General features: G+C 57.6%; 1 protein-coding gene and 2 long non-coding RNA genes across 5 annotated transcripts in view; 1 reads left to right on the top strand and 2 right to left on the bottom strand.

The window, feature by feature from the left end:
• Positions 1-2,138, top strand: part of LOC141235846 (uncharacterized) — a 30,848-nt gene extending 28,710 nt beyond the window's left edge. Inside the window, exon 3 of the long non-coding RNA XR_012301566.1 lies at positions 1,751-2,138. This is a non-coding gene — a long non-coding RNA (uncharacterized lncRNA). The remainder of the gene's footprint in view (positions 1-1,750) is intronic.
• Positions 1-2,665, bottom strand: part of LOC141235844 (uncharacterized) — a 32,508-nt gene extending 29,843 nt beyond the window's left edge. For all 3 annotated transcript variants that reach the window (XM_073668199.1, XM_073668201.1, XM_073668200.1), the window contains exons 1-2: positions 2,556-2,665; positions 1,371-1,512 (exon numbers count right to left, since the gene is read on the bottom strand). The gene's annotated coding sequence lies outside the window, so the exon portion shown is untranslated. The remainder of the gene's footprint in view (positions 1-1,370; positions 1,513-2,555) is intronic.
• Positions 2,666-2,749: 84 nt separating this feature from the next.
• Positions 2,750-12,274, bottom strand: LOC141235845 (uncharacterized). The gene is made up of 3 exons (XR_012301565.1): positions 11,986-12,274; positions 4,957-5,009; positions 2,750-2,838 (listed from the first exon to the last, which is right to left on the bottom strand). It is a non-coding gene; the product is annotated as an uncharacterized lncRNA (long non-coding RNA).
• Positions 12,275-12,791: the final 517 nt, after the last annotated feature.

Here is a 12,791-nt window from a genome sequence, read left to right as displayed (position 1 = left end):
GGGCGCTGGGCGGGCCCCTGTACATCCGGGTCCCGTCACGCCCCTGCTTTTACTGTTATGTAAGTGGTGGAAAAAAAATGAAGTTTTTAAAGAAAAATAATTACACTTTTGCGCCAATTTCGGTGACCCGTAGCGTTCTCATTTTTCAGGATGAGGGTGATTGCTTATTTTTTGCGGCTTGAGCTGACGCTTCTAACGATACCATTTTTGAGTACATCCGATGTTTTGATCGCCCATTATTGCATTGTATTGCAATGTTGAAGTGACCAAAAAAAAACCCTGGAAGTTTAGGCGTTTTTTTTTCCGCTCCGCAGTTTACAGATCTGATGAATTGATTTTATACTTTGATAGATCGGGCATTTCTGACCAAAATGTGTATTTAATATTTATTTTCAATGGGGCAAAAGGGGGGCATTTGAAATTATTATTTTTTTTCATATCTGTAAAAAAATTTGATTTTTTCTTTGTTACACTGGCCCCTAGGGGACCTCAGCGTTGCAGACTACGATCGCTTCTCTTATGTTCAGATTAGCTACTGCACGTCTGTACACAAGAGAAATGATCCTTTTCTGGCGGCAACGTCACTCAGACTTTGCTGGCAGGAAGCTATTGCAGACAGCATCCGGGGAGATCACAGGACCCCAGTTGGTCGAGGTAACAGCCTATGGGGAACGGTGCGATCCCCGACAGTGATTGCCAACACGATCCAAAGGATTAACAGCACAAATCCGATCGCTGATCAGATCGGTGCTGTTAGCTACACATGTTAGCTGATCAGATCAGCTGAGATGTGGGTGATGATGCCATCTGAGAGCGTGAGGGGGCGGGACATGGCCAAGGACGTATATATACATCCTTGGTTGTGATTGTGTTAAAAACTTTGGTATTTTTACCACCACTTACATAAAGTAAACGTTTGGTATCTACGAACACGTACCGACCTGAGGCATCATACAGTCACATCAGTTTTACCATATAGTGAAGATTGTAGACAGATTTTTATAATAAAAAAAAAAGTTGTGAAATTGACTTTTTTGGGCAATTTAACCGTACTTGGAAATTTAACGTTTTTCTGTACACTATATGGTTAAATAAATGATGTCATTCAAAACTACAACTCGTCCTGCAAGCCCTCATTTGGCTATATTGATGGAAAAATAAAAATAAATAAGTTATGGTTTTTGAAAGAAAGGGAAAAAAAAAAATAAAAAGAAAATAGCAAAGGTGTTTCCACCCACACAACCTAAAAATTAAGTAACTTTACTATGTTTACATAAAATAAAAATATGCAATGTGCATAAATGAACGTCAAACATCATACTAACACAATTCATTTAATAAATTATGTAATTTTAGTTTAAAACACATACCTTCATCTCCAAAGTTTTTTTGTTTTTCTAAAACAATGAAATTTGATGTTGTGCTCTCTTCAAAATCAGTAATAGCTTGTGCTACAGCATCTAAGGATTCAAAGGTCTGTATCACTTGGATTTCTGAAGACTCTCGAAACACCTAGTAAAGTACGGCTAATTAGTCATGGCCAATAGTACAATGTGAACATCAGGCTTTTAATTATGATTGAATATAGATATGTTCTTTCTATATTAAACAAATTTATCCAATTCATTATATATTCTAGGAGTCAGTCGGTCCAGTTTTATACAGACTCCAACTCCACAGCTCTGCACACTGCCAGTGCTTTGTTTTGTTGAGGGGCTTTTAACCTCTTTGTGCTTCCTGTCCCCATTAGGGTGTGGAGACAACCTCCATATGCTGTCATGGAAGGTTCCTAGAAACTGAATTAACGGTAAGAATAATTCTATTTTTGAGGGTTTTAAGCTGCACCAGATTATAAAATGAACCCCAAATTTAAATAAAATATATATTTTTGGGGACTGTCTTATAATCTCAATGTCCATTTTATAGTCAATGTAGCTTACCAAGGAGAGAGGGGGGCGCAATGGAGCGACGTCACAGGAGGCAGGGTCCCTGCTGAAGGAAGTTAGCGGGGGCACAACGCTGCAGGCTCAAGCATGGGGCATGTCGCCGGCATGAGGCGTGCGACATTAATCGCCCACCAGTGGAAGTGACGGGCTTAATGAAAATGGCAGCAGAGAGCAGATAACTCAATCTGTGAGAGCACTGCCTCTGCAGACATTTTCCTTAACACCATTCCTTTGACTGCCTGAAAATCAATGGCACCAACCTCGTGCGCCCGACACCCCCCCCTCCTACCTGCAGCACTGCCCAACGTTGCACTCGCTCACTTCCTTCAGCAGAAACCATGCCTCCTGTGACCCAGATACACCACCCGCTAAGCTATATCTGGATTATAAAATGCACCCCCATTTTTCAAACAAAAAAGTGTCTTATAATCAAAAAAATATGGTATATTTTCTGTGAAGCTTTGAAACACTGCAAAGAAAAAGTAAACCTGGATACAATCGTCAAGCTAGAATGCAATTCATGCTGACTGTTTTGAGCAGCATGAGTCATATGACAGATTACCTTTAACATAAGGAACAAAATAATTTTTTAAAAATATAAAATGATACCTTGATTTTGTCTGTCTCCTTAGAAATATTTTCTACGTCAGTTCCTTCGGTACCCACTCCATCAGGTGAAATAGAGACCTTGACCTGATTAGCAGTCATTACTGCTTCCTAGAAGAAAAGTGATGTGTAAAAAACAAAAAAAAAAAAAAAAAAAGGGATGGTGCAAAACACCCCCAAAGCAAAAAAAAAAAAAATACCTTCTTGTTGTCTACATCCACTTCTTTACAATCAACAGCTTGTCCCAACTGCAAACCAGAGCTGTTTTCAGCCATTTCAATTGTACCTATAGTGAATTTAAAGAAAAATAAAAAAATAGGTAGATCTGGCAAAGAATAATATCTACATTAAATCTTTAGGTCATCTATACTTGTTTAGGTTGACTTCATGTCCTTGCAGCTGTGTATCTGCAATAGCTTGTCACAGCAAAAGTACAGAGAGCGTCCCCTGCCTCCCAAACACACTGGTGTCACTGGTCATTCAATGGATGGAGCCAAGCATTGATTCTCAGAGGAAGGTTTACGGAGGGCAGCCAGATAAGAAAACCTGGGCTGGAATAAGGACAATGCAGTAATAGTGCCGCAACAACAATATTTTTGTGTTGTTGAACCACCATGTTACTACAACACATAAATAGAATTGTTTACATCCATAGGTAGGCTAGCCCAGGGCTGTCTGTGACTGCGCTCCAGGCTGTCAAACCTGGAAAAGCAGTTGTGCAAAACAACAAGATCAATAATACCCAACATCACAGCCAAACCAAAGAGAAGCAGCTCCAGCCACCAAAGTAGGGGGAGGGGGGGGGGGGGGAGTTAATTGTTTGACTTAATATAGTAGGGGAAGTGTACAGGTGATAAGTTTGTGAGGCCCCTGAATGATAATAAAATGGCCCACGGCAGGAAAGAGGTTGCCCACCCCTGGCCTAGACCTTTAGGAGGTAGGGAAATAGGATTTCTATTCGCCTACTTTGAAAATGCCTTTCCAGATGGTCCCATTCCCTGGATAAAATAGTTTCAAACTCATTGTGGTAAGAAAACAACCGAGGGGTATGATTTGCCTTTTGAAAGATACCAAAGGCTCTGTGGGAAGCACTTCATCTTCCTTGACCTTAAGTGTCTGGTTGACTACTAAGATCAGACTGTTCACCATATCCTGAAGCTTGGATGGCCCGGTCAGAGTCTAGATCAGAGTCCAACTTAGTCAGAAGCCTGAACAGCCTGCAGCTTGAACGATGAAGAGCAATAGACAGATGTCAACCTGGAAAATGTGGAAGTCCAGGGAGAACCAGAAGAGTAACTGGAGGGTGTCTGCTCTTTGGATCTTCTATGCGATCTGCACTGACGGAGTGCATCAGGAAGGAAAACCGAAATACCTCGTGGAGCATTCAGAACACAAGAGGTGGCTGAAAAATTAAAGTATATTTTGGATTGAAAGACACACTTTCCCCCAAAATTGGGGTGGGAGCACTCGCGGTATAAACTTTAGCTGAGAGAAAAAAGTAAACTGATTGGCAGGCAGAGAAGGAAAAAATCCGCAAGAAGAGGGAGCGTGGCAAGACTGCAAAGCAGTGTGACCATGGGGGAGTAAGCCTCCGTGAAGTGGAGAACCCTACTGGAAACGCTACAGCTCCACTCATTCATTGCTTACAAAGGGCTGCGGAAGTAAAGCCCCCGTCTCACATAGCGAGATCGCTGCTGTGTCACGGTTTTGGTGACGCAACAGCGACCTCACAAGCGATGTCGCTATGTGTGACACTTTGCAGTGATCAGGCCCCTGCTGTGAGGTCGCTGATCGCTGCAAGGTGTCCTGGACCATTTTTTGGTCGTTGGCCTCCCGCTGGCCAGCACACATCGCTGTGTGTGACCAGCGGGACCAACGATCAGGCTGGTATCCATGGTAAACATCGGGTTACTAGGGGCACGCGCGCACTTAGTAACTAAGTAACTTAGTAACTAAGTGCGCGTGCCCCTAGTAACCCGATGTTTATCATGGATACGACTCTGCTAAGGTGAACGGTAACCTCCCGCGCACCGTAGCAGAGTGGTATCCATGGTAAACATCGGGTTACTAGGGGCACGCGCGCACTTAGTAACCCGCTGTTTACCATGGTTACGAGCCTGCTCCTGCTTCAGCAGCAGGCTGGTAACCGGAGCAGGGCATCGTGGAAAGATTCCCCTGATCGCTGGTGAGCCTACCTGTTTGACAGCTCACCAGCGATGTATTAGCGATGCAGCAACGATCCCTGACAGGTCGTATCGTTGTCGGGATCGCTGCTGCATTGCTTAGTGTGACGGGGCCTTAAGTGGAACAGATTCACTGGCCTGCTGAAAGGAGCCCTGGGATAGGAGATACACAAATCCCCAACTACACTTGTGTGAGATATGTTTAACCCAGGTGTACTTACTGTTCACTGTTGTATGATCTTCCAGCTGGATCCATGGATCCTAGGCTGAAGCCCTGTAGAATGTATGATAGTAACAGAAGCAAATTCCTTTTTATACCACAGTTTTCATAATTTTATTCTGAATTATGTAGGGAGAGGGATTGAGGAAATCCACGTGTCAGACAATCTACAAAGTTACACACAAATTAGGACTCCGGTCCTGTGACATGAACCAATGGCTAACTTATCTTGATTTACCAAAGGAACAATATTTGTAGACTGGCCTAATCAAGAACAGTTCACACTACACAAACGGCCAGATGCTGAGTCATCACACAATCCTCCCCCCTACACACAGACATTTATATGTACCACCACCTTCCTTGTGAAAGCCCCCCTAAGTGCAGCCCTATGCATGTATCATCAGCACAATCTAACTGTAAGATAAATACCATACATCACCCCCTTTTTTAGACTAACCTTTTGCAACATGACCTCTTTCCCAGTGCAATCCCCAACATGCAGCGCCATCATGACTATGCAAAACACACTGCAAGCAGTCCTGTGCAGGCAACATCAGCAAATTCCCTGTGCAACCGCCAACAACATGCAGCAACATACCTGCATAACCCCCTTCACTGTGCAAGCACACCCAAGAAGCAGCCCTGTGTATGCACCATCACCCCTTTTCCTGTGGAAGACAATGAACATGACCCATGCCCCCTCACGCCAGCCACGCAGGCCCCTGGACGCCCCGCTACATGACCCATGCCGCCTCACACCAGCCACGCAGCCCCCTGGACGCCCCTCTACATGACCCATGCCCCCTCACGCCAGCCACACAGCCCCCTGGACGCCCCTCTACATGACCCATGCCCCCTCACGCCAGCCACGCAGGCCTCTGGACGCCCCTCTACATGACCCATGCCCCCTCACGCCAGCCACGCAGGCCCCTGGACGCCCCTCTACATGCCCCATGCCCCCTCACGCCAGCCACGCAGGCCCCTGGACGCCCCTCTACATGCCCCATGCCCCCTCACGCCAGCCACGCAGCCCCCTGGACGCCCCTCTACATGCCCCATGCCCCCTCACGCCAGCCACGCAGCCCCCTGGACGCCCCTCTACATGACCCATGCCCCCTCACGCCAGCCACGCAGCCCCCTGGACGCCCCTCTACATGACCCATGCCTCCTCACGCCAGCCACGCAGCCTCCTGGACGCCCCTCTACATGACCCATGCCCCCTCACGCCAGCCACGCAGCCCCCTGGACGCCCCTCTTCATGACCCATGCCCCCTCACGCCAGCCCCGCTACATGACCCATGCCCCCTCACGCCAGCCACGCAGGCCCCTGGACGCCCCTCTACATGACCCATGCCCCCTCACGCCAACCACGCAGCCCCCTGGACGCCCCTCTACATGACCCATGCCCCCTCACGCCAGCCACGCAGCCCTCTGGACGCCCCTCTACATGACCCATGCCCCCTCACGCCAGCCACGCAGCCCCCTGGACGCCCCTCTACATGACCCATGCCTCCTCACGCCAGCCACGCAGCCTCCTGGACGCCCCTCTACATGACCCATGCCCCCTCACGCCAGCCACGCAGCCCCCTGGACGCCCCTCTTCATGACCCATGCCCCCTCACGCCAGCCCCGCTACATGACCCATGCCCCCTCACGCCAGCCACGCAGGCCCCTGGACGCCCCTCTACATGACCCATGCCCCCTCACGCCAGCCACGCAGGCCCCTGGACGCCCCTCTACATGACCCATGCCCCCTCACGCCAGCCACGCAGGCCCCTGGACGCCCCTCTACATGCCCCATGCCCCCTCACGCCAGCCACGCAGGCCCCTGGACGCCCCTCTACATGCCCCATGCCCCCTCACGCCAGCCACGCAGCCCCCTGGACGCCCCTCTACATGCCCCATGCCCCCTCACGCCAGCCACGCAGCCCCCTGGACGCCCCTCTACATGCCCCATGCCCCCTCACGCCAGCCACGCAGCCCCCTGGACGCCCCTCTACATGCCCCATGCCCCCTCACGCCAGTCACGCAGCCCCCTGGACGCCCCTCTACATGCCCCATGCCCCGCCACGCAGCCCCCTGGACATGCCCCATGCCCCCTCACGCCAGCCACGCAGCCCCCTGGACGCCCCTGTACATGCCCCATGCCCCCTCACGCCAGCCACGCAGCCCCCTGGACGCCCCTGTACATGCCCCATGCCCCCTCACGCCAGCCACGCAGCCCCCTGGACGCCCCTGTACATGCCCCATGCCCCCTCACGCCAGCCACGCAGCCCCCTGGACGCCCCTCTACATGCCCCATGCCCCCTCACGCCAGCCACGCAGCCCCCTGGACGCCCCTCTACATGACCCATGCCCCCTCACGCCAGCCACGCAGCCCTCTGGACGCCCCTCTACATGACCCATGCCCCCTCACGCCAGCCACGCAGCCCCCTGGACGCCCCTCTACATGACCCATGCCTCCTCACGCCAGCCACGCAGCCTCCTGGACGCCCCTCTACATGACCCATGCCCCCTCACGCCAGCCACGCAGCCCCCTGGACGCCCCTCTTCATGACCCATGCCCCCTCACGCCAGCCCCGCTACATGACCCATGCCCCCTCACGCCAGCCACGCAGGCCCCTGGACGCCCCTCTACATGACCCATGCCCCCTCACGCCAGCCACGCAGGCCCCTGGACGCCCCTCTACATGACCCATGCCCCCTCACGCCAGCCACGCAGGCCCCTGGACGCCCCTCTACATGACCCATGCCCCCTCACGCCAGCCACGCAGGCCCCTGGACGCCCCTCTACATGACCCATGCCCCCTCACGCCAGCCACGCAGGCCTCTGGACGCCCCTCTACATGACCCATGCCCCCTCACGCCAGCCACGCAGGCCCCTGGACGCCCCTCTACATGCCCCATGCCCCCTCACGCCAGCCACGCAGGCCCCTGGACGCCCCTCTACATGCCCCATGCCCCCTCACGCCAGCCACGCAGCCCCCTGGACGCCCCTCTACATGCCCCATGCCCCCTCACGCCAGCCACGCAGCCCCCTGGACGCCCCTCTACATGACCCATGCCCCCTCACGCCAGCCACGCAGCCCCCTGGACGCCCCTCTACATGACCCATGCCTCCTCACGCCAGCCACGCAGCCTCCTGGACGCCCCTCTACATGACCCATGCCCCCTCACGCCAGCCACGCAGCCCCCTGGACGCCCCTCTTCATGACCCATGCCCCCTCACGCCAGCCCCGCTACATGACCCATGCCCCCTCACGCCAGCCACGCAGGCCCCTGGACGCCCCTCTACATGACCCATGCCCCCTCACGCCAACCACGCAGCCCCCTGGACGCCCCTCTACATGACCCATGCCCCCTCACGCCAGCCACGCAGCCCTCTGGACGCCCCTCTACATGACCCATGCCCCCTCACGCCAGCCACGCAGCCCCCTGGACGCCCCTCTACATGACCCATGCCTCCTCACGCCAGCCACGCAGCCTCCTGGACGCCCCTCTACATGACCCATGCCCCCTCACGCCAGCCACGCAGCCCCCTGGACGCCCCTCTTCATGACCCATGCCCCCTCACGCCAGCCCCGCTACATGACCCATGCCCCCTCACGCCAGCCACGCAGGCCCCTGGACGCCCCTCTACATGACCCATGCCCCCTCACGCCAGCCACGCAGGCCCCTGGACGCCCCTCTACATGACCCATGCCCCCTCACGCCAGCCACGCAGCCCCCTGGACGCCCCTCTACATGCCCCATGCCCCCTCACGCCAGCCACGCAGCCCTCTGGACGCCCCTCTACATGACCCATGCCCCCTCACGCCAGCCACGCAGCCCCCTGGACGCCCCTCTACATGACCCATGCCTCCTCACGCCAGCCACGCAGCCTCCTGGACGCCCCTCTACATGACCCATGCCCCCTCACGCCAGCCACGCAGCCCCCTGGACGCCCCTCTTCATGACCCATGCCCCCTCACGCCAGCCCCGCTACATGACCCATGCCCCCTCACGCCAGCCACGCAGGCCCCTGGACGCCCCTCTACATGACCCATGCCCCCTCACGCCAGCCACGCAGGCCCCTGGACGCCCCTCTACATGACCCATGCCCCCTCACGCCAGCCACGCAGGCCCCTGGACGCCCCTCTACATGACCCATGCCCCCTCACGCCAGCCACGCAGGCCCCTGGACGCCCCTCTACATGACCCATGCCCCCTCACGCCAGCCACGCAGGCCTCTGGACGCCCCTCTACATGACCCATGCCCCCTCACGCCAGCCACGCAGGCCCCTGGACGCCCCTCTACATGCCCCATGCCCCCTCACGCCAGCCACGCAGGCCCCTGGACGCCCCTCTACATGCCCCATGCCCCCTCACGCCAGCCACGCAGCCCCCTGGACGCCCCTCTACATGCCCCATGCCCCCTCACGCCAGCCACGCAGCCCCCTGGACGCCCCTCTACATGCCCCATGCCCCCTCACGCCAGCCACGCAGCCCCCTGGACGCCCCTCTACATGCCCCATGCCCCCTCACGCCAGTCACGCAGCCCCCTGGACGCCCCTCTACATGCCCCATGCCCCGCCACGCAGCCCCCTGGACATGCCCCATGCCCCCTCACGCCAGCCACGCAGCCCCCTGGACGCCCCTGTACATGCCCCATGCCCCATCACGCCAGCCACGCAGCCCCCTGGACGCCCCTGTACATGCCCCATGCCCCCTCACGCCAGCCACGCAGCCCCCTGGACGCCCCTCTACATGCCCCATGCCCCCTCACGCCAGCCACGCAGCCCCCTGGACGCCCCTCTACATGCCCCATGCCCCCTCACGCCAGCCACGCAGCCCCCTGGACGCCCCTCTACATGCCCCATGCCCCCTCACGCCAGCCACGCAGCCCCCTGGACGCCCCTCTACATGCCCCATGCCCCCTCACGCCAGCCACGCAGCCCCCTGGACACCCCCCTACATGCCCCATGCCCCCTCACGCCAGCCACGCAGCCCCCTGGACGCCCCTCTACATGACCCATGCGCCCTCACACCAACCACGCAGCCCCCTGGACGCCCCTCTACATGACCCATGCGCCCTCACACCAACCACGCAGCCCCCTGGACGCCCCTCTACATGACCCATGCCCCCTCACACCAGCCACGCAGCCCCCTGGACGCCCCTCTACATGACCCATGCCCCCTCACACCAGCCACGCAGCCCCCTGGACTCCCCTCTACATGACCCATGCCCCCTCACACCAGCCACGCAGCCCCCTGGACTCCCCTCTACATGACCCATGCCCCCTCACACCAGCCACGCAGCCCCCTGGACGCCCCTCTACATGACCCATGCCCCCTCACACCAGCCACGCAGCCCCCTGGACGCCACTCTACATGACCCATGCCCCCTCACACCAGCCACGCAGCCCCCTGGATGCCCCATGCCCCCTCACACCAGCCACGCAGCCCCCTGGACGCCCCTCTACATGCCCCATGCCCCCTCACGCCAGCCACGCAGCCCCCTGGACGCCCCTCTACATGCCCCATGCCCCCTCACGCCAGCCACGCAGCCCCCTGGACGCCCCTCTACATGCCCCATGCCCCCTCACACCAGCCACGCAGCCCCCTGGACGCCCCTCTACATGACCCATGCCCCCTCACACCAGCCACGCAGCCCCCTGGACGCCCCTCTACATGACCCATGCCCCCTCACACCAGCCACGCAGCCCCCTGGACTCCCCTCTACATGACCCATGCCCCCTCACACCAGCCACGCAGCCCCCTGGACTCCCCTCTACATGACCCATGCCCCCTCACACCAGCCACGCAGCCCCCTGGACGCCCCTCTACATGACCCATGCCCCCTCACACCAGCCACGCAGCCCCCTGGACGCCACTCTACATGACCCATGCCCCCTCACACCAGCCACGCAGCCCCCTGGATGCCCCATGCCCCCTCACACCAGCCACGCAGCCCCCTGGACGCCCCTCTACATGCCCCATGCCCCCTCACGCCAGCCACGCAGCCCCCTGGACGCCCCTCTACATGCCCCATGCCCCCTCACGCCAGCCACGCAGCCCCCTGGACGCCCCTCTACATGCCCCATGCCCCCTCACGCCAGCCACGCAGCCCCCTGGACACCCCCCTACATGCCCCATGCCCCCTCACGCCAGCCACGCAGCCCCCTGGACGCCCCTCTACATGACCCATGCGCCCTCACACCAACCACGCAGCCCCCTGGACGCCCCTCTACATGACCCATGCGCCCTCACACCAACCACGCAGCCCCCTGGACGCCCCTCTACATGACCCATGCCCCCTCACACCAGCCACGCAGCCCCCTGGACGCCCCTCTACATGACCCATGCCCCCTCACACCAGCCACGCAGCCCCCTGGACTCCCCTCTACATGACCCATGCCCCCTCACACCAGCCACGCAGCCCCCTGGACTCCCCTCTACATGACCCATGCCCCCTCACACCAGCCACACAGCCCCCTGGACGCCCCTCTACATGACCCATGCCCCCTCACACCAGCCACGCAGCCCCCTGGACGCCACTCTACATGACCCATGCCCCCTCACACCAGCCACGCAGCCCCCTGGATGCCCCATGCCCCCTCACACCAGCCACGCAGCCCCCTGGACGCCCCTCTACATGACCCATGCCCCCTCACACCAGCCACGCAGCCCCCTGGACGCCCCTCTACATACCCCATGCCTCCTCACACCAGCCACGCAGCCCTCTGGACGCCCCTCTACATGACCCATGCCCCCTCACACCAGCCACGCAGCCCCCTGGACGCCCCTCTACATACCCCATGCCTCCTCACACCAGCCACGCAGCCCTCTGGAAGCCCCTCTACATGACCCATGCCCCCTCACACCAGCCACACAGCCCCCTGGACGCCCCTCTACATACCCCATGCCCCCTCACACCAGCCACACAGCCCCCTGGACGCCCCTCTACATACCCCATGCCCCCTCACACCAGCCACGCAGCCCCCTGGAGGCCTCTACAACATTTATTCACATGGTCAGTTCTCCCCACCTCAGTCCACTCCGGATCCGCATCAGTCCTCACAGCAAAACACGAGTTCCTGAGCAGAGTCCTCGCCAGAGCACAGGTTGTTACACAACTCAGTACAGGAACCTCAGCAGAGTCCTGGAGTCCTCTCCACAGCACAACTCAGGAGCAACTACAGAAACAACTACAGGAGCTCCTCATCACCAGTCCTCCCGTCCCCGCACAACATGCGCACTGCTGCGGCTGCACTGCTAATTTCCACTGGGCTGAGAAGGCTCCGCCCCTTCCGGTGACGTCATGATTTCATGATATCACTCCTCCCCCTCAAGAAATCAACTCCAAACTAGACGCTACCCTCTTCCACCTGCAGCTGCAGCAGTGCACATTGTGCCGGGACCGGAGGATGGTGATGAGGAGATCGTGTTCAGCGTTGTGCTGTGAGGACTGAGGTGGGAGAACTGACCATGGGAATAAATGCTGTGAAGGCATAAAGGGGGCTGGTGTGAGGGGGCATGGGGTATGTAGAGGGACATCCGGGGGGCTGTGTGGGTGGTGTGAGGGGCATGGGGTATGTAAAGGGACATCCAGGGGCTGTGTGGGTGGTGTGAGGGGCATGTGGTATGTAGAGGGACATCCAGGGGGCTGTGTGGCTGGTGTGAGGAGGCATGGGGTATGTAGAGGGACATCCAGGGGGCTGTGTGGCTGGTGTGAGGAGGCATGGGGTATGTAGAGGGACATCCAGGGGGCTGTGTGGGTGGTGTGAGGGGCATGTGGTATGTAGAGGGACATCCAGGGGGCTGTGTGGCTGGTGTGAGGAGGCATGGGGTATG

Source organism: Phyllobates terribilis, unplaced genomic scaffold, assembly GCF_046119375.1.
Source record: "Phyllobates terribilis strain yellow unplaced genomic scaffold, ASM4611937v1 Scaffold_691__1_contigs__length_813055, whole genome shotgun sequence".
Classification (NCBI taxonomy): domain Eukaryota; kingdom Metazoa; phylum Chordata; class Amphibia; order Anura; family Dendrobatidae; genus Phyllobates; species Phyllobates terribilis.
The sequence above is the reverse complement of the archived record's forward strand: the minus strand, read 5'-3'. Positions and strand labels throughout refer to the sequence as shown.